This window comes from Colius striatus, chromosome 1 (genome assembly GCF_028858725.1).
Source record: "Colius striatus isolate bColStr4 chromosome 1, bColStr4.1.hap1, whole genome shotgun sequence".
Classification (NCBI taxonomy): domain Eukaryota; kingdom Metazoa; phylum Chordata; class Aves; order Coliiformes; family Coliidae; genus Colius; species Colius striatus.
Genome location: NC_084759.1, coordinates 179,718,514 through 179,741,599, shown reverse-complemented (window position 1 = coordinate 179,741,599; position 23,086 = coordinate 179,718,514). Strand labels below are relative to the sequence as shown.

Genomic DNA, 23,086 nt, shown 5'->3' with positions numbered 1-23,086 from the left:
ACCTAAATTACCTTGGATCTAGATGAGTAGAAAATGATAGAAAAAGAAGTTTGGGACTCTTACAGAATCTGATTTCCATTTAAAAAAATAAAGAATGTCTTATCACACAAACTTAAGAGGGGTATGTATTTTCTGCAGGCTCCACAAATTTGTTCCTAAACCATATTTTACATTTTAAGCAATACATTTCAATGATGTGGTACTGTATTCCTCCCACAGAGCATATAAATCCACAGTGGAAACAGCCACAGCCACAGTTAGGTTATAAATCACTTACATTTCTTTGGACTCACTTAGTCACTTTGCTGTGATGTCAGAAGGGACGGTCTTTTCCCTTTTGCTGAAGCTAGTCCTCCTTCCAGAAGTGTCTGTCACCTCTACGGTAGATAAGGACAAAAGGTCCTCAGCTTTCACTTGAAATTATCTAAGGGTAAGAAGGGAAAGGAATACAGTAAGTACAAGCATTCATATTATGTTTAATAGCAAGGTATTACAATCATCTCTTTAAAACACACTTCAGGGCCATTCTTACACACATTTACTGCATACCTTGGAAGAAATTCCAAGTTTTACAGCTTTCCTTCTTTGTATGAAACATGTAAAGCAGTCACTACTCCTAGTCACCTTTTCTGCTCCTGAGATTCACAATAAAAGATTACATTACTTTAAAAAGGCACACATGTACAAAGTAAAACATTATTTCCTATTATTGATTATTTATTTGGCACCACCAAGAAATTTTGAATACTTTTGGCAGGGTTCAAGCACTCAATCACAATTCGCTGAACACAAGCTCACTGGAAACCATCATGGCTACCCATTACTGATAAATACTCTAATCAAATAAAACAGCTCTCTACTGCTCTACAACTTACTGCTTAGAAAGTGAGACCTGGGTTTCTGATTCACAGCTCCATGAAAACTGAAAACTCACCCCTCAGTCAGAGTAAAAAGCATAAATTATATGTTGAAAATTACTGAGAAAGGAATAAAGAACTAAGTGTAAGACATCTTTTGCCACTGTATGAATCCTCACATTGAAAAGCATGCTGTCCAGCACAGAATACATCAGAACAGTAATCAGCAAAGGTTCAGAGAAAAAAACGCACATGATCAGAATAGCTTCCACATGAGGAACAATTCAGTACAGCACAACTATCCAGCCTGAAAAAGAGGTAACTTAAGGGAGGGCATGTTAGAAAATGACAAATGCTGGGAGAAAATGGAGACACTGCATAGACTTCATCTGCTCCCTGTCCCTTGAGCTCAGGAACTGCCTGGTAAAACTCCAGTTCACAATAAAAAGCATTTTATTCTCTATGAAATGGGTAACAGAACTGTGGACTCCTTCTCAAGGACACTGTTGATGCAAAGAGTTTTCATGAGTCAAAAGAGAGAGCAGTGGTACCCCTGGAAGAGAGCCTTCAGCATAGACAGAGGACAGCCTGTGTGAATCACTGGTCTGGACCTGGAGTCCAATCTCCTTGTATAATAACTTATGCTAGTGACAATTCAACAAATTCTTATATCCATTTTACATTGATATATTCACCACACAAGAATGAGAATTACTGCACTGGGTATACAGGGACTTTAGTCTCACTTGAATTTGAAGTACAGGCTAGATCCTTCTGAACTGCAAAGTGAATTCCCACAGTTCTCTATACTTTACTACATGCTTAATAAATTTAATTGACTTTTCCAAAACAGCATCACCACAGGAAAAAAAATAAAATCAAATGAGGTAGCAAAGTCTTACTGTAAAGCAGCAGTAGCCTTCCTCTCCCCAGTCCACAGTCCCAAAGCAGCTAGGGCAGAGGGCTACAAAGCAAGGTTCTACTTCTCAAGTTGTTCGCTGGTCTCATGTGTTTGAGCCTGTAACTTCATCCATGTGTTCTCCCTCAGTTCAACACTTATATAAATGCAGGTCAGCATCTCCATGTCCCAAGTTTCATCTCAAAGCAAACCTTAAAAATCATATTCTCTGTATTCCAATATCCTCTCTTTTGCTTTAATCTCTAGGATACAGCAGTGTTTCTGATTTATTTTGGGTAAGTGCAGATCAATTAAAATTCCTTCAGGGAAGCCTTCTGAACCAGCAGAAAGTGAATGACTGTCATCAGGAACAAACACTTTTTGCTGTCATGGACTGGCATGTCACTTTCGAGCAAAAACTATGTTAATTAATTCTATCCATACCTACCAGGTGTACCAAAGGAATAAAACCAGTCCTTTCTGCTGTCTTGCTAGATATAGATCTTTTTGTCTGTGAACCGAGTATCCATGTATGGAGACTTATGCATCGGCACATTATACAAAGAAGCAGCCTGTACTAGCACAAAAAACATAACAGGACAAAAATAACTTTATTCAGACATCAGTATGCAACCAAAGTCCCTTTTGCAAAATGTATAAATTTAATACCCTAATGTTTCACTCAAAAATCAGAAAGCTTTCACTACATCTATGCACAGACCTATTTATTACCATTCTTTTTAGACCCTACAGTGAGGAATTTGAATTACTGAAAGTTTTTTTTGGTCAGCTTGATATATCAGATCAAAGTATGTTTACAGTTCTATGTATTCCCCCTCATCACTTCTACTCTGCAATAGAAAAGGCTGCTACAATGCTTGCTGTTCCACTTGCTTCTGCAGCTCAAATGGCTACACTAAGGATGAAAGAAAAGTCACTGTACAGCATGATAATGACTAAGACCATGTACTACTGGCCTATAGCAATATTTTAGGCCACCTCTCCCTTCTACCATTTGTCCAACTTCTCTGTTTAGACCGTAAAATCTTAAGGAATCCAAACTCTGTTTGATCTCCTATATGTCACTGTGATACTAACTATATATAAGAGCAAGTTGTAGCAAACAAGAACTGAATGCCTGAGCAAAGAAAAACTGAGCAAAGAAAAACTTCTCACAAAATTAGGACATATCGACTTCAGGTAGACTACAGTAGATAAAGTACTATTGCAGGTAAACACTTTGAAAGTAATTTGATAACAGTTAAAACAATAATTCAGAATTATCATCACCACTACTTCAACGCTGGGGAAGACTGCCATGAGAACAGGTATCAGAGGACAGATACCTACAGGATGTCAAATAAAAGACGTGATTCTCACCTTTTCCATAAATTGCTACATCTTCCCATGACTATGACCTTGGCCCTCTCACACAAGTCCACATAAAGGGGGAAAAGTTGATAGCAATTACCTCAGTTGCAAATGCTGGGGATCAATAGTTGTTCAGCAAACTGTGTAAACTACAAATGCTTTTTTTCAACCACTTCTAATATAATCTATCTGAATTTTTAAACAGCATTCACACCTGCCTTAAAAATTTATTCCCTGTATTTCCTAATTCAATAATTCTCCTGAAGGAAATCCACTTATATCAATGATATATAAAAAAAATTTTACATAAAGAATTTCTTAACTTATAGTTTTGGTTTCTAGAGCAGCACAGTGACACAAGTAAAGATACAAACATATATTAATTTGGGACATTAAAAGTTATGCTTGTGTGCAAGTTTACACCATTTCCATAAGCCACCTAAGATACAAAGTAAAAGCTATACATGGTAACATGATCTTATTAGCATTACTGTTATGCGACTTTTTTGGCAATTCACAAAGCCACAGCTGTATTACAAACCATCCCGAACAGACATTTATAAAATATTGTCATGACTGTCACATATTTTTGGAGTACATTTCAGATAAATTAGTTAGAGAAACTTTTGTATTTGAGGACTATACAATTAAGTTTCTGCACTATTTTAGGTTTATGTTATCTTATTTACAAAAAATTCAGTATCTCAGGCCCCTGGCTATAAAATTTCGTTTTTGTACACAAGCATCCTATTAATTTTACTTTCAGTATCTATAGTCTATTGAGTGAAATTAAATGAAAGACTAGAGTGAGATCTGGCCTGAAATCATAGCATGTACACAACAAAGCACTGGATGAGAATTCTTGGTCTAAGACTGAATAATATTCACTCTCATATGTAATTGTACGGTCAGCCTAATGTAGTATTACAATCACTCATCTTCAGTACTATGTTTATCTAAAAGCCTTTACTCGGAAATCTTACCTCACAAAAACGTAAACTCACAAAAACAATCACTGCTATGCTAGTAAACCCTGAAACTTGTGTTAAGAAAGACATATTAAAATACAGTAACAAAGGACACAAATATAAACGTGCAGAAGTCCCTTCCAGCTGATCTCTGATATCATTGTACTAATCTGGAAACAAGCGAATGAGTAAACAAGAGAGCATTCACGATGTAAATAATTGAAGAAGGTGTTATACTGATAAACTCTCTAAATATTGTGCTGTTAAACTGAATGAAGCTGTTTGGTTTGTCTTAAGAAAATTTATTAGGCTACAATTAAAAAAAAAAAAAAAATCAATACTTCAGAAAACATCAGGGAGGGCACTGCATCCCTTCTCTTAAATAATAAAAAGAGAAAGGCAGGACAAATTATCTATCTACCGGTAAAATGGTCTTTCCACTACTAGAGCTCATGCATCGGTGATGAGAAGATTACCAATAATCTTCCCTATACTTGGATACAAATCTCTTTCAGAACCTGAAAACACCTCCTGAACTGTAGTATTTTAAAATCTAGTCCCCTCAGCAGTTGTATACTGAACTCTTCAAATTTGGACTTGGACCAACCTTAAAAGTTAGAGAAATATTCCTCATTTCTCTTGCAGATTTATTCAATATTTAGTTAAATATACGGAGTTGAAATACAACTTTGAACTGTAAGAGTAACTGTAAGAGACTGGTATGAAAATAAAGGCAAGACCTGTCTAAATAATTCCTTGCACAGCTAGTTGTCTACTGTCGAAATTAAATGCTCTACAAAAGATAAAAGACACAGACTAACTAGCAATCAGTAAATCTGCCCACAAAGACGGAATACTGGATATGGGAGAATCAGATGAAATAGTTGGTAAACTTGTTAAATCAATATCCAGGCTTAGGGAGGTTAAATAGATAGTGGTAAACTTGCATACTTCTTTGGGCAAATAGGTTTGGGAATATTTTTTCCCCAGCAAACCCCCATGGGAAGAGTGACACCTCCTTTCTCCAATACTCCTTCCAGCTCTGTCTCTTTACAATGTTACACTGCCACTCAACACACAGTGGAATCTGAAGAGGAACACTGAGCAGTTCGGTGTGATTCCAAACATGTAGCATCACACACAATTCACTGAGTCAGGGCCCTGGAATCAACACTAGCACTGACAAAGTGATATCAGAAATTCAAGTTTTAGGGTTTAATCCATCTCATTTCTAAATTGTCTTGATTCTGTCACCTGAGAGATTGCTCATTAAGACACAGTATTGTTACAGCACTGCGGCACTCCTAGGCTGGTGGGCATCGCAAAAGGTTTCTGTAGAGGGAATGTTAGAAATTCCATAAAACTTCATTCTATGATTCGACATATTTTTCCCTCTAATTTTCCTTTTCCTCTTTGTTTCCCACTCTGCATTTTGCTGAAAACACTCTCCCCAATGCAGCCCTGTGAGGAACACAACACACATGTGGAGTCAGCAGGGACAGAAGCACAAGAGACAAGCACTCAGTGACAACTGGGATGCCTCCTTGTCACCTTAGGCAATGCCAGGACACGGGAAGGGCTTGGACGGGATGGAGCTAATGTCAGTGATGCTGAAGCCAAAGCTACAAGGGCGTGATGTTTGAAAAGCAGACTACAATTGATAAAATTCTGGAGATTGTGGCAGACCAGACTGGAGGGGCACATGTTTATTTGAGGACATTATTTCATCTGCTATACAAAAGACGGAAAACTTCATCTAAAAATGTGAACACCATTGTACCTGAAGGGACTTGCTCTTCAGGACCTACCTGTTTGCTCCTGGGTGCTGTATGCAGGGTGACATCCTGGACATCTTCAAATAAAAAATGTCCCTTTTCAGTTTGGGATGTAATTAAACATTCAGATACACTGTGCAGTTTTTTAAGAGAGTTTAACTTCTTTTATTGTCGTAATTATTCTGGTGGGTATATATATTTATGCCGCAAAGCTCCAGTCACAGACTCCCACTCTTTCCTTGTTCTGACTTGGATATTCATCCAATCGCAAGGTGAGACAGATCAAGGAGTTTAATTATTTGAAAACAGTCCTGCAAAACAAGTGATCCAACTTTTGATGAAAATCAAGACATCCTTGCTAGGGCAAGAGCAGACTGGGGAGATGCGGCCTGGATACAGGTGGAACCACAGAGTCACGATGGTACTTGGCCTGTACTGCTAAGCAAGCTCACCCCAGCTGTAGCACTATTTCCCCTTTTCCAGCATTGGCCACTGCACTGTGCCAAGGCATCTATGCACAGAACTTCATGGTCAGACAATCTGGGGAACCAGTCTAGATTAAAAGTAACCTGGTAAAATAAAAGATGTTTTCAAACCTACAGATTTCACTTTGCAGACCCACAAACTACTTTATGAGCATTGCCAGAGGTACAGCAACAAGGAGAAAGAACTAAAAGATGCTTAAGTCAACACTATTACTGAAGAAGCACTTAACCACCTCACAATCTGATCAGTTTACAGAACTCCAGCAATCAAAAGCTATCAAGTATTGCTGCAGCCTAACACATGCTGCTTTCCCCAGCTGCCTCCCCTCTGCTTCTCTCCAGCCTAAGACGCACTACAAAGAGGTGTGAGGACTCGCACTACATATGAGATGGAAGCACAGTCCTCATGCACAGGTGTGGGCTCTGCAAAAAGGACAGGCTGCAGAAGGGCAACAAGGATCATGGTATTACAACACAGCAGCTGTTGGTTTTGATTTACATGTGTTAGAGAACTGGGCCCCACTATCAGAGTGGATGTACACTGGATTGGCACGCTTTACCACATTATTGTTACATCCATACAAAGGTATGCACACAGTTTTGATCAACTCTCTAAACAGTCCATCATTACTATTTGTACTATAAACTCAAAACTGAATAAAATACTAGGTTTTGGCCTTAAGATTAAATAACTTTTTAAAAATACCAAATGGAGACCCTAAATTCTACTTTATATCCTTCTTCATTTTAATCATTACTGTATTTATTTGTACAGCATGTTTATGACATTTTTTTTCCAGATGACATGGCTATGCTTTAGCTAGCAGAAAGCACATAACTTATACAGACATTGTCTACTTCATTGATAGTGCACATAAAAACAATTGCTGTCCACCTTTTAACAGTTTTGTTCAATAAATACAGGCTGGTAATCATTAACTGAAATCTCAATATGAGCTATGAGTTTATAAACAGAGCAGTAAAGTAAGGTATGACTGAATTCACAGTTCAAGACATTCTAATTTTTATATTTAATTGTTTTAGATTTGTTTATGTACTCTTTTTCCTCACAATAAAAAAAAATATATAAAAAACACTTAGAGAAAACGGGAAAACACCTTATCTGCATTTCTCTTGCAATTCCATTTGGACAACAGTATTTCCTAAACGTAGCCTATTCACGGCTGGATATGTAATTACCTTCAGTTCATAGTCTAGACATTAATGCTTTCGTAGTATTTAAGACTCCTTGTAACATGCTTGCTGCTTTAAGTAAGCAAGGCTAAATCTTGACCAGATAAATTAGCAAAGAATGCAATAAAAGCTGCAATAAAAGAACTTTATCCTCCAAACCTTCAAGTTGCTGCTAAATGAGATTTCTTTGAAATGCAGATCAGTTGAACTAGATTAGTGAATTTTAGCTCCTGTCAACATCATAACAAAATACAAATACAATTGTTCACTGGTCTTATCTCCATGCTTCCATCTGCTGCCTTGTTATTTACTTTCCTTGATTTACTATGCAGATCTAAATAAGACACATCAAGGAGGGCTTACAACACAATGGCTTCTTAAGCTTTACATCAAGGTATTTGAAACCGAAGCCCTGAAAGGGCTGCCATCAAAGACATATCTCTAATGAACTTCCATATCAGAGAAGGTTTGGTATTTAATACTGCTGTGAAAAGAAAAAGCTACAAATCAGAATGGCCTATGAAGGAAAATGTCTGCAAATCTTGATGAGATTAGCACCCACCAGAATTAATATCCCAATAAAAATGGTATCTGGATCCTTGAAGAGTTAAAACTTCCAACCTTTGCAAAAATAATGCCTAGTGTCAGAATGGGAAAACTCAGCTGACAAGGTCAAAAGGTCAGGACAGTATTGTTTTTTCTCCACAAAATGTTCAAAAAGCATTTTTTACTGGTGGCTTAAGAGACTGTTGACAAACTAGCCTTGGAATGAAATAATTAACACAGTCGACAGCACTATTATGGTGCTGTCCACAACCACGGAATTTTACAGTATCTTTGAAAAAAATTAGCAACAACTTCACAGCAAAACAACATAATCTGAAATGACAGCATGCAACATTTGTTCATCAATTTTACTATTTCCCTTTCTCCCCCACAGCAATCTACAGCAGTGCAGGATAAAATCTTCTGTCAGTTTGCTTAAAAAAAGCAGTCTTTAAGTGCCATTTCTATTACATGCCACAGCCCTACTAGCAAAGTGCAATAAATGAAGTTTCCTCCTCAAGATATAAACTCTCTATATATCTGATAGATGAAACAAATACAAACAGTTTAAAAGTTTCCACAACCCACGTGTAACCTTGTGCAGCAAACCGTCGTTCTCACAGTGTGCTGCCGTTTGACAGGAATTTTTTTTTTGCTAGGCACCAAAGTATATAAACAAATGATACTTTTCTTTCTTAAGAAAGCATTTCAATCATTTATGTTCTTCTATAGAAAGGGAAGATCCCACAAGCATGTTCCGTACCGCGGATCAATCAGCTCCAAACCGAAGTAGACATGTTGTATGCTCCAGTGCCTGGAAATCATGCTGCAGGCTTACCAGATGATGAAAACAGAGGTATGCAGTGTAGGGGAGCCCCACATGGCACCCGCTAGCTTCTGGGCATGTCAAACTTCACAACTACCCTACAGTCAATGACAGCAAACACCTTCCCTTTTCTTCTCGCCTCCAAACACATACTTGTCTTTCTACCCTCCTTCCAAATTACAGGCAGTCTTCCAGAAACAAAGCCTCCAAACAGAAGCAGCGTCCCATGGCTATACTGCAGAAACCACAGTTGTCTTTTTTGCTAGATTTCATTTCATATGGGCTATGTTCCAGGCTTACTTACAGCCACGAGAGACCATTACCTTTCCTCGTTTAATAAAATGACAAAACAACAGATTTGCATATGTAGAAGCAGGTGCTCTAACAGGTTTGACTACTCTTGACCTAAAGCATGTAAAAAAGATTTATAAGCAACAGCTGTTCCCGTGGCATTGGGGCTCTGATGGACAGTCAAAACTTTACCATCTGCACTGCCGTGTGTTAAAAATGACAATCTGAATTAAAAACTGGTCAACAAATCTCATATAACTAATGCCTTCCGTATCCCCATCCATATGCTGAATTCCCAAGATACACAGCACTTGGATTATCTGTTACAAATACCAGTCTTTAAATCTAAATAAAGTAAGACAAGCTAGGAAGATGTGAAAAGTAAGTTTGTGGGAGTTGCTACTTATTCATGAAATGAGCATTTAAATAATATTTTTAACATACTTAAATTCTAAGTGCTTCAACGATTTCACATCACAAGATAAACATCTGTTCTTTTAAAACACTATTATATGTCTTTTCAGAATTAAGAAATAACTATAAATATTTACATAGGCTAATTCCAGGATTTGTAGTACTACAGCACTGTTTAGCTTGTGGATAATTAACCAACACATTTTTTGTTTAGCTTAACTTCTCTGAAGCCTTTTACTGAATGGCTTAAGAAAAAACATAACTGATAGCGAAACATTTCAGAGATTCTCTGTGTTCTCTGCATAGTGAAGGAATCACAGGGAAGTGAGGTTTGTGGTTTATGTTCTGATTTTTAACTGTGGGGTTTTTACCCGCAGATCAGAGGAAGGAACCTGAGAATCTAAACATGACCCCTTGGTGAACACAGTGACTTGTTCTGGAGCTATGCTAGCAGAAGGTAGCACCATATGCCCGGAGCCCCAACTTGGATGCTCTTTCTACAGTCTAGTGTGCTTGTCAAAAGATGTTAAAATCACAGCTTTACTTTCTCTGGATATACTTCATTATTGTACAAAGTTAAAGAAAGGATAATACAATTTATTATGACTTATACAGACTAGCACCTAAAACATACTTCCACCAGTTTAAATTATGAGGTCTTTTTTTAATTGGCCAACAGTTTCTGAGGTGTTTACTATTACAGCATTTTTTTGCCTGATATCTAAATCACAAATATTATAATTCTTACTGATTACAAACTAACTGCATTCTAAACTTTAGCATAAATCATTTTCCTTCTCATACAAGGGTGGAAAAATACAGCTTATTACCCGAAAATGAAGGAAAATTACCCGTCTTTGATCCATTGAATTTCATTGATTTTTTTTTTTTTTTTCTTTAACTGGAGTCAGAATACCACAGATCTTATCACTGTAATCCAGGCAGGAAAACTACTAAAATAAAAAAAAAAAAAAACACAAAACAAAACCCCACAACAATTCATGGAGCACATACTGGAAGCAAATTTCAAACAACAGAGAATGTGCTTCACAACATTTCTAATGATAATTTTAAATGTGGTAACACATGTAAATTCATTCACTTTGTGTTTAGTTCTTTAGTTTTTAGAAGAGAAGCATTTTATTTTAAATATCTACATATGCACATATGTATTTGCAGGCAGAGCTGAAGCTACTTTTTTTTAAAGTGAATAAAAAAAACTACCTTAAAGAATTTTCTTCAAGTGATCTTTCAAACAGTTAAAATTTCTCACAAAAACCAATGCAGACTTGAAAAAAAAGAAATACAATTTATTTACTCAATAGGTTGCAACTGTCTGTTGAGAGCTACAGTGATCCTCTCAAGTGCATAAATATTTAGACAATTTTTTAAATGTGTATTATATACTTGACAGAACATATTTACATGACAGCTCAGAGCTTAAACAATCTGATCAGAAATATTTTCCCTATAAAACAAAGTCAGGTTAGGGAAAAAAAAAACGTGCTCAGCCATGTAAAGAGGCTTGAGATTAAAAACATAACCATTTAGAAATAGATTAGCCATTTAAGTATTTACATCAAAATTGTGATAACCTTTATCCTGCTTCCCGATTCACTGGATCCTATGTATGAGTTCACGAAAATCAAAGATGAGTAGCAGACAGTATTAACTCTGTGTCTTCTTTTAGTAAGCCATTTAACTGCTTCCTTGTTACCTGCCACCTTCCACTCCTGTAGATGGTGCATCCTGTGCAGGAAGGGCCAGCATGGTATGGCAAGGATGGAGGTGCCCTGTCCCAGACAGGCAGGGCTGCCTTGGCATGGGAAGGACAGAGGTGCCACATTCCCAGCAGACAGGGCCGCCCTGGGACGACAGGGATGGAGTTGCCACATCCCTGGCAGGCAACGCTGCTTTGGCATGGAAGGGATGCAGGTGCCACATCCTTCGCAGGCAGGGCCACCTTGGCATGGCAGAGATGGCCACCCACTTGGCCACTCAGGGGAAGCTCAGGGGCCGGAGTAAGAAAATACCTCTGTCCTTGCCAGTGGAAATCTAGAAGCCAGCTGCCTGCATAATAACGATGACATCCAAGAGAAAAAGGTAGAAATAATCTTTACACACCTTGTTGGCATTTAGGAACAAGGGTGGACTCTCACTGTCTCCCTGAAGCTTAGAACAGCTCTCTTCAACACAGCAGCTGCAGGAGCTGAGGGCTCATATATCCTTCAGGACCTACTGCTCTTTATCTTGACAGCATTTCAATGAGTTACATATTTTAGGATCAGATATTGTGTCTTGGGCTGGCTTCAGCTTACAAAGCAGTAACAAGTATATCCATCAAACCCAGTTTTAAAACACTACCATGGCTGTAGAGGGAATCCTCCCTCCTTCAGGAGACCATGAAAAGCAGGAGACTCGTGACCTCAATGTGGCCAAAAACAAATTGCAAACACATGAGAAACACATGTGCAGAAAAATCTAGTAAATAAATTTAGAAGCTTACACTCCCACTATACTCAGTGCTTTTCAAAAGAGATGAGCTTTGTAAGGAAACCAGAGACAGCTCAATGCAGCCATCAGACACTTGAATGTTAATTGCTGCCACCACACAGCAACTCACCAGAAAAAAAGGTGTGAAAGGTTTGCAAGAATACATGTATTGACAAGCTATCATGTGAGCAAGTTGGAGAACCTTTTACACTTCTGCCAGGGAAAACAGGTACCCCAGAGGAACTACTTAGATTAAAAGAAGACACAAAAGTAAATATATAAGGTATAACAAGGAGCAAACTGAGAGTCAAACAGTAAATTGGAAACAGAAATTAGGTCACAGAAATTAGGTTTGGACCATTTTTACCCACTGCTATGCAAAACTAAAATAAGGTTCATTCTACCTAACTTTAAACTTCAAAACAGGATGTAATCACCACCTAGCACAGAGCTCTCAGCAGAGCCTGTGCCTCTCCCCAGACAGGAAGCCAGCGAGAGTGTTGGCCTGGTTAAGGAGCATCAGTGAAGTACCTGATGTTTGGATGGATGAATCCAGCCTCTGTTAGGATGAATCATGAGAGGGAGTAAACTGCAAGCAAATTTTATTTGGAAGAGAGAAGGAATTGCTAGATATTTTTCTAAACATAATATAATCTGAGTTTGAAAAAAAAAATTCAACTTCAATTAAAAAACCTTCGAGTCCAGATTGTATGTCAAGCTTTACAATGGGTATCTCTACAGCTTTTTTTTCTTGTACTTCAAATGTTTAAATTCACTGACTACTAACATTGAATTCCATGAACTTAAGGGTATTTGTTAAGTTACGTATTTCACACACAGAACAAAATAGGTTTGGTTTCATTTAGCTGTAATTTTCAACATAAGAATAACTTAAAAGCTAGGAAATGGTGCTGAAGAAATGCTGAGGATATTTGTTTTTAAAAGCCCCAAAAATAAAGACAAAAATACCAGCACACAGAGAGAGAGCACGTATTTGTGGACTATAAAAAACATAATACTTATATTTCTTATTGTACTCTCAAATTATAAAGCAACCATTTAGACTTAATATTGAAAATTCCTGCCTTTTGTAAAAATTAGTGCCTCATAATGCAAAGAATGGATTCTTCACATAGACTTACTTAATTTATTACATAGCATACAGAGATAGTATTTATGTCTGCAGCATATAAAATCTTTAGCAATCATATTTTATATTAAAATAAGGTGTCAACTAGTGAATTTTTAGATACTAAACTCCGTCTTAAAGTCTGTTTCCTTATTGTTTACATATGGCAATTTTCTTTCAAATTTTAAAAGCAGGAATCTTAGAAAGTTGAAAAATACAATTATAAAATGTTCTTTATTTCCAATTAGATTCCAAGGTTTCAGAATACTCTATCTGTCCCAATTTTACAGAACTGCTTAAGGCATCTGCCAACCAAGTTTCAAGAGGATTAGCTGTAATGAAAATGCAACATATGTAAATACAACCATGTATTTAAATGTCAAATACTTCCAACACAATAGAAAAATTAAAAATTCAAAGTTATCTTTCCAAAAATATAATTCTATCAACTCCTTCCATGAAAGATAAAAACTTGGAAACAGCACTTTAATACTCTACAAAACATACAATGTTGCAACACATAAATTCAGCTTTCTTAACATACCTCACTATTGAACTGAACGGGGATTTTTTTATGAACACAGCATACTCCACCTTTAACACCAATTCCATATACTTCAGATTCACCCTGTAGATTCAGAAGAACCTTGTTCCTTGTGCTAAAGCTTACAAAAATAAGGTATGGTATGAACTTTAAAAAGCACCTTCTCCTCCGTGCACTTTGGATATCTTGTTTATGTGACACGATATACAGTATTAGCTCAGGAGAAAGAATGCAATTACACAAGAAAATAAAGCCATGCAGTTAAAACTCCTCTGACTTCAGACACATTTTTCTCATCTCTGGATGTGGTACAACCTTGCTGTGAACTATTTGGTTTCCACTACTTAGAGACAGACGGTTTCATACTGCTCAACAGAGATTACTGCTGTCTATCTAAATAGGGCTTACAGTGGCATCAGCATATTTTATTAACTCAGAACCATAAATCCTATTCTTATGTGCTATCAAAGACCAATACTCCTAGGGTCAGTTAAATTTACAACAGCATGGCACCCTACCAGGAAGAAGCTTCAAAGTGCAGATATGCATATATACTGTAAATGACTGACAGCAAGATGGAAACAGAGATGACCAAGTCAAGGAGGTAACAGTCATAAGGAATACAGAAATTTTCAATTATATTAAAACTCTACAAACCAAAAAGACTGTTTTAAACAAATGGCTGCTGTCTACTTACATGTATCTTTTTTCTATTCCCTCTGAATAAATGGACTAAAGGTCAGAGACTATATAAAAAAAAAGTTTCAGCTTTAAAGTAGCAATGATGCAGTTATGTGGATAAATATCATTTCTCCACAGAGGTGCACCAAACATCATTTAGCCCCACGCAATGCTCAGAAATATAAATCACCTCCTCGTGCTTCCACAGAAGAACCTGCCTTAGCATCTCCCTCTGCATTGTTCTGTGACACTAAACTCCACAGGGAAGTCGAGCAATTTCCACTATGCAAGGAAAAGAGAAGTGCCACACAACACTGCCGAACTTGGAAAAACCAGAAGAAAATACATACTTAACTCCATCCATTGCTCTGTTTTTACTCTTTTTTCCCCCTTCAGTAAGTATCCTAAATCAAAATCAGACATCATAAAGGTGGTTTTGGCCCCCTTATCAGGGCAAGTCCTATACACTGAGGAATGTCTTTGAGTGCTTTCTTTTCTCAGAATGTGGAATCAATCCATATATCAATAGCATTATTTTAATAACAGCATTATTAAATATCTATAATTAAATAAGTCAACACCTCTTCAAAGATCCATTTCTTATGCTAAAACTAGCCTTATTTAAAAACAGAAGCTGTTATCCAGGTTCTGCTCTTTGAAGGTCTGATTTAAAAGTAATAAACCAATGACCTTCTTGAATTGCAGACCATTTACTATTTTACCTTATTTTTATTGTAACACAACACAATTCAGTGGAACTTCATTCTCAAATAACAATTTAACAATTCAATGCTATCACTGCTCTGAAGAGAAAAACAGGGAGCTTTGAAGCCATTTGATCTCCTCATATCAGAATTGCAGTCTTGTGCTGATTTCAGAATCTACTTAATTTGCTATTTTGTAACAAAAAAGTAAAGAGACTACCAAAAGCAAAGAGACGGAGTAAATATTTTGATCAATATCATTCTCTTTCAAAAAAAAAAAAAAAACAAAGCACCAAAACTCCTGTTCCTTTTTAGAAAACACCTTGGCATTTAAAGACAAAATAAGTACATGTGTGTGATTTGCTTATGTCAGATAGAAATACATCCCTCTTAAATGTAGAAAGCAGAAAGTTTTCTTTTGGTGGTTTATGAAATGTATCTAAGTAAACACTTAAAGCACTTAGCAAATCTTTTGACAATTTAGCAACCTCATCAACATGGCTGTTCAGACACTACAGTAATGTATATCGTACAGGGACTTGTGAAAATGAAGCATCAACTCAACACCAGCTTGCAATTCCAGTGTACAGAGCAGGGACAGAGTGCAATTATACTTCATGTAAGAGGTAAGTGTTGCAGGATCATGTGGTGTATCACCAGGAAACAGGAGAAGTGCTGAGTCGGAAACACTGATGACTTGCTATGATGTGCATGCCAGCAAAAATATGGTTTGGAAGGAACTAATGAAGTGGTTGAGCCTCAGGAAAAAAAACAAAACAAAACCAAAAATACAACTGTGCACGTGAAATACTTTAAGCATGAGGTCTTACAGTAAATATGAAATTCAGCTACCCAAGTCAAATTACACAGAAGCTCCTGTCTTCAGATGTATTCCAGCCTCCATCTACATGAACACCATCCTCGCTTTGAGCAAACTACCACAACTCCTGGTTTCTTACACTTCAAACTCTGTTACTAGTAGGTTTTATGGTTCAGGATAACCATCTGGGTAAACCCCACTCTGCCCACTGTTTTACAAGAACACTGTCCTCAAGAGATAGAGTGACAGCTCACAATGATGCAGGTGATTTTTTTAAGGCCAATCACTGCTCACACAATTGTTTCTTGAGATTGGGCAAGCAGGCTTAACACCTCACTACCTCCACAAAGGGAACACTCCCCACCTCTTCTCCACCTGCCTTCCCACTTCAGCAACTGGCTTCTGCTGCTTACCTTATGCTGTTTAGAGTTATTTCAGATGTCCCTGTAAGCGGATTCAATTCACAGAAATGTCACAAAGCACACTCAAGGCTTTCTGCTGTTTTGCTAAGCTCCAGATCTAGTTGAGGAGAGGTGGCAAGCCCACATATGTGAGAAGACAGAATGAGATGGCGAGCTGAAGACAGGGGATCAGGGGAAACCCCTCTCTTAAAGAACAACAGTGTATTTTAAGTAGAGATCAGCTGCCTGTGGGACTATATTCCAGAAGTGATTTCTTACAGTTCATCACTTACAATGAACTTTCTAGTTTGTTCATATATTTCCTCTTTACTTTCTCAAGTACAAGAGCTTTTTTATTCCCAACAGTTTGATTAGGCTTACTTCTCAGAAAATGCCAGGTCTATTGTCCTTTATACCTTATCAGAGCATTGGCTAACTGGTAGCTCCAACACATACTGCAATCCTGGCTTCCCATTGTCATGACAGATCCTAGATGGTCCCTATAGAGTCAGGTGCCTTCACAGCATCCTCTAATTGAAATGGCTGGTTTATGTCCAACAAAAGGCTTTATTTACCAAAAGCGTACATATAAAGATTCAGTAACTCTCACCACCACCTAACACACTCTGTACTGATCAGGAGACAATCTGAGCATTACAGTCAAAATGCTACTCTGTCTCACAGTAAACAGTATCTAAATTTGTGTACTACTTCCTTCCAGTTTACACAATGGAAATAAGCACTGGGTTTTTAAGTTATTTGTTTGTTTATGTACTTAAATGAGGTGGGGAGGAAACAGAGAACAATAAAAGGAAAAAAGGAGCATTTCAATGAGAGATCATGTGTCTCATTATAATGACTGCTCTTGGATTTACCAAAGAGTTTACACACAGTTATACATACTTGGATACTGTGCTTACTTTCAACCTGCTTTAAAGCAAATTGCAAAAATAGGGAGGAGGAATAAGACTACTTTGTCACCAGTTCAACACCGAGAACTCATCATTTTAATGAGTTTTTGAATGAAAGTCCTCACACTTCCTGAAAGTAAAAGAGCAGAGAGATGGTATTTGGGCACACATTTGGAGAATTAAGCATAATTTGGTCCTGCTAATATACTGCAAGCAAGATTCCCAGGTAGACATTATCTAAAGGTTATCTTCTAAGTTGTAATGGTGAAAAATCATAGGGGATAACAGATGGGCAAAACAAAATTATGAAAGTAGCAGAGTCAGGTTTCATTGGCAACACTGACAGGTTTCCGGGCTAACCCCAGCTCCAAATTAATGAAGACTAAGCATTTTGTCATCAAGAACAACCTGAAAAGCAGATATTGAAGCGTTCAAAGCTTGAAACTAAACCTCATTATGCTTTCAGAACACAGGACTTTTTACCCAGACTTCCCAACTCAAACCTTGAATATAAAAACTCTCCTTTATGGAAATGTGGCTTCTGAGAGTAAGCTATTATCAAGCTCTTATACACTGCCAAGTGCAACCCGAGACCCTACAATAGACAATACTTACTGTATATCGTCAAAGAATCTCCAGGAGGCTGTAGGTCCAGACCTAGACACACATCAAGCTGCTGATGCATCTCCTGGTTGCAAATCCAATTGTTTATTCAGCCCATTTTGATTCTCATTACTCACAGTAAAACACAGGCCAATTTCTTACTTGCAGTTCTTCCCGAGAAGCATCTATATTTTCCACTTGATAGCGGAGTTAGTGAGTTCACTATGTACTCAGTACTGTGGTACTGAGAAGACATGGATTCTCTATGACATGCAATATCTAGAAAAGTGCAAGATATTTTTTATTTAATGCAAACTGAGGCATCATGGCAAATTAAAGCTTCAATATGATGACACCAATGTATCATGTAAACTCCAATGCCTTAAATAATAACCTAACACTAGAGAAATTTTCTTCAGGGAAGAAGAGTCCAAGTTTCTCTTTCCATTTTACCACAATACCAAACAATCTCTCCTATCACATGACAGGCTTACTTTCTGTCCTTTGAAATCCTGGAACTGTAAGAACTGCCTTCAAGAGAGCTCCACAGCAGACTTTAACACAACAGCTCTACAGGTGACTCCAGGTGCAATCCTATCACAGCTGAAGTTGATCTCCTTGTTGAGTACAGTCCTTCATGACCTCCTTCCTTTGAGCCTGCTCCCTCCCATGTTTACTGGACTGCTGACTGGACTGTTTCAGAACAGTACAAGTCAGCAGAAAACTAACACCACATATAAAACTACAAAAAAATAGAAGTATATTTATCAACTCACTATGCTGAAATCATTTTCACACAGCACAAGCTGTGTGAAAGCTCTCCTGGAACTTTCATTCCTTCCATCCATATTCTTTATCATTATGTTTATCAGAATGAAGAAACACTACAGGTTCCTACTGAACAAGGAGATTTACAACAAGAACTGAAAATTTAGGTGGCAGTAAAGTGCTGGACTTTATGGGTAGCTGCAGGAGACAAGAACACTTGGGAAAAAGTAAGGTATGATGTTTAATGCCAAGGGATTACTCTCTCAAAAATCCTTAAAATTTCTCCTTTTTGCTGTCCACAGTACCCAGCAGTCAAAGACCTTCTAAGCTATAATATTTCACAGGTATGTCAAGAAGCTCTACACATAGAAAGAATTCCATTATTAAAAAACAGATCTAAAAATATGCCACTTCTCTTGTAAGAAGGATTTTTTTACTAGCTTAAACCTTTTTAGATTAGATCAGTAATATGTTTACAACTCAGAGTCATTCTGTTGCTAGTTCTCAAAATGTTATTACAAATATTTTTATACCAGCTTTCATACATCCCATGCAATGGTAAAGGAATGTCATGCCCCCAAAAAAAATAGTCTGTACTTCATATGAGAGATGGAGTGAAGTTCAAAAATACATACCTGAAGTCTTCAAACTACAGACAAGGTTTTAAAAATATCAAAAATAATGAGAACTTCACACATTCTGATGCCTCTGATTTTTACTTGAGTTTCTAAAAGCATCTGATAATACATTTGAAATGACCAAATTCATCCTACTGTCCCATTCTGATTCTGACAGGTGACACATGTAACATTCTTTAAATAACTGGGACTGAGACTGAGATGAAAAACTGGTGCTTTTTTAAGAAAAAAAAGAGGACTTCATTTTGTAACAAGCAGTGGTGCAGAAAGCCAAGTAAAAGTCGGGGAAAAAAGACTAAGACTGTGCACGTTCACACCAAGCTGTAAGGGTCATCCTCAGTGCTAACTAATGCATCCAAGCTCACCATGTAGGATGCCTACAAAGAGCTGGCATCAGATCATGGTCTTCACAGTCACAGAGCTAAGATTTTTTAACTGGGTTTGACTTGTATTCTATACTGAGTTTTAACAGTGTCACATCATTTTGTTGGTCTGAAGAGCATCAAAGCAACTATTACTAATACTATTTTTTATGAATGAATATTAAAGACTTTTATACAGGAGGAAGGTGTGAACACAAGAGAGATCCAAAAGGTAAGCACATCTTGGTAGTGGAAGAATCCTGTCCCCTCCATCTCACCTCTTTCCTTGTCTTTATGTGTCCATTTGAATGCCAGTACCACGGGAGACGTGATAAAAGAGGGCAAGAACTTTGATGCTGCTTCCCAGATCTGCTTATCTTCCCAAAGCCACAGCTCCTCGAATGGGATGGAAACACTTGCAAAACAACTTGTTATAAACACAGAATCACAATTTGAGGCATGATTCGAGGAATTTAAGTAGAGGGTCACAGTAAGTGAAGAAACACTAGGCCACTCAATTTAAACTAGAATTTTTGTTTTCTTTTATTCACATCATGTTTGTATCTAAAGCATGACGTTAAGTCCTCCTGTTTTAATCTACTTTTAATATTAAGCATATTTAGTGTTGAGGGCAAGTTGAAGAAAAGTGACCAGACACACTTATCACAACTGCTCAAGCAATGTGCAGAGGTAGCACCAGATGTTCTGAGGGACAACAGGATAGGCAGAGCCCAGTACACCTCTTCATAGAACAACAGAACAACTACAATTCAAAATATCATACATGGGAACCAAAAGGAAGTTAGAAGAGCAGTTATTACATTGGAAGACAACTTCAGAAAGCAAAAATTTATTCTCTATGATCCTACAATTGATTAACATTCCTTCTCTTTGTAAGTGCAGGTCTTATGTTATCTAGAAATAATTCTTGTAGTCATCAATGATTTTCCTATATCCAGCAAAATATACTTAGGCTTGCTTAAATTTCAGTCTACAACTTCCTGCGGTTACCGAGATTTGTTAATTACGTTTGCTTCTTTAAGACAATTTAACAGGCATTTTTAAAATCTAGGCTCAAATCTTTTACATTGGATAGAAGAATGTACATAATACTGAACGAAACAGAGTAACAATATACTCCAGTAAGCATATATTTTAACTACATGCTATGTGATCATGCTGCTAAGTGGAACCATCACCTCTATGCCCGTCTGTTTAAAGCTCCCCTACTTCAGTGCTCAACAATAACATATTTTCAATTTATTTATCTTCTGAAGTCAGTCTCCCATATGAAACAGCACACAGTTTACAACTGAGCAGAGAGAACATGCAATACCCAAATAAAAATCAGTGTTAGATTTCAAACGGAAGATGACTGGCAGATGACCAATTTGCCATTATAACCAAATACCAAGGTTATACCTAACCTTAAGGACCAAGCCTTCAAGAATAAATTACATTTAAGAAAAAAAAGGGTCACCTGTTCCTTCAGGACATTCAGAGCAATACTGGCAATGGTCAAACTCAGAAGCTGAACAGAAGGTAGTAGAGGACAAACTGATTTGAGAATAAGAAGTCATGAGGTCCAGAGACAGCTATTACTGAATGATGTCTCCTAAGAGACAGAATATTTATTTCCTGTTGGAGGATTCAAGAAGTCAGCTTTGTCCATCCATGTTAGACATTAGTATTCTGTTAATTGGCTGAAATAGGCTGTCGTTGCTATTTTTAGCACAGAAGAATAGTATCCACTATCTTTCTTTGGACTCAGTGTAAATGCACAATCCTATACAGAAAAGGGGAGAGGGATAGGAAAGAGAACTGAGATTTTGTTACACAATCTCTTTATTGCTGCCATTCTGTTTTCACAGGGGAGAGCAGTATTCATCAGGGGCTGTGTACATTTTCTTTCTTCTCTCTTCTCTTTGGTGCTGTTGCTGACACACAGAGAGATTCCACTAGAAATGGAATGGTAGCACTGTTAATTATCAAAGGACACCCTGGGCTGAAATTGTGCTGGTACATACTGTACCTCGCACCTTCCTGCGCCGCAGTACTGTGCTCTACAATCAAAGCTTACACGGCTTCTAGCCTTTCCAGTTTTTCAAAATCATTCTGAGAATGCTGAAGGTTACTTACTAGCCACTGGAATTTCTCATGGTGTGTAATCCACAGGTATTTTCACACTCTGAGAAACACTTTATTGCTTGAGATTAGAGAAATTTTCTCCTTTGCAGAACTGAAGAAAGTCTCCTTTAATGGTGAGTGAGTGAGAATAGCGAAAAGGTCATTCCAGGTTGCATTCTCTTTCCTTCTCAATCACAGAGAAATACATAAGAACCCCAAAGAACCCCGAAGGAGACAGAAAAAAACAGACAAACACAAATACAGATGAGGATAATTACTAAATTAAAAATAACATATGTAAAGTTTACACTTTTCAGTTGAATGACAGTTCTCACATACATGCACACTGTGACTCCAAGACATTAAGTGTCTGCCATAAATTACCTAGCAGAATTAATTACCTCAGAGGCCTCCATGCAAACAGCAATGCCATCAGTCATCAGTGTCTCGGACACCATTTAATGCCTGGTGAAGATGTGGATGCATTTCCATGTGGCCACTCAACAATTACTTAGGCTTCAGTAGGAAAGTCCCAATCAAGCTGAAAGATCCTGCTCTGGCCATTCACTGCAAATCTTGACACCAATCTCTGTTCAGTAAGAGGACAATAACCACAGAGAAACCCTTCTTGCTTTCAGCAACAGGTATGAAGGCTCTGACCACTCTGATAAACCAAAAGGGCCACTTGGGTGCTGAATCTGTGATTACAAAGACATAGTACTCACTTGTGCTGCCCTGACATCAAGTGTCTCAATGACACTTGATGAACTTGCAGGTCTGAAATTTAGGAGGAAAAACTGGGACTTTAAAATAAAATGCAGCCACAAATTGAGAAATGAAGTTTTTCTCCATACATATCCAGTCTTCAAAAAAAATGTGTATGGAAAATACAGATCTGCATTTATCTCGCTCTTCTTGCACCTTCATGGAAAGATGGATTCGTGAGTGGGCAAGTTCACAGGTTACATGGCAGTCCCACACAGCTGTGTCTGGCTGGGTTTAAATCAAACCAGCCACTGGACAAATTGAGGCTTACTGTTTCAGTAGGCATGAGCAGAAATGGGTGACAGATGGGCTTTTAAATGGCAAACACTTCTCTCTAGTATTTATAGGGAGCGGTCTGACTGAAGTAAAGGGTAACACTCTCACACAGTACTTGCAAAACACTCACAAAGCTCTCAGAAATCTCCAGCACCCACACAGTGACAGTGGAGGAATTTTGGGAAAATGGCAAAAAGTCGGACAGATTAATTTGTGGGCAATGATTACACAAAACAGCC

At 37.6% G+C, this 23,086-nt stretch overlaps 1 protein-coding gene across 5 annotated transcripts in view; it reads right to left on the bottom strand.

Moving 5' to 3' along the window:
• The window catches only part of FOXP2 (forkhead box P2), a 417,694-nt gene that overhangs the window by 350,088 nt on the left and 44,520 nt on the right, over positions 1-23,086 (bottom strand). For all 5 annotated transcript variants that reach the window (XM_062017501.1, XM_062017492.1, XM_062017511.1 and 2 more), the window contains exon 2: positions 278-424. The gene's annotated coding sequence lies outside the window, so the exon portion shown is untranslated. The remainder of the gene's footprint in view (positions 1-277; positions 425-23,086) is intronic.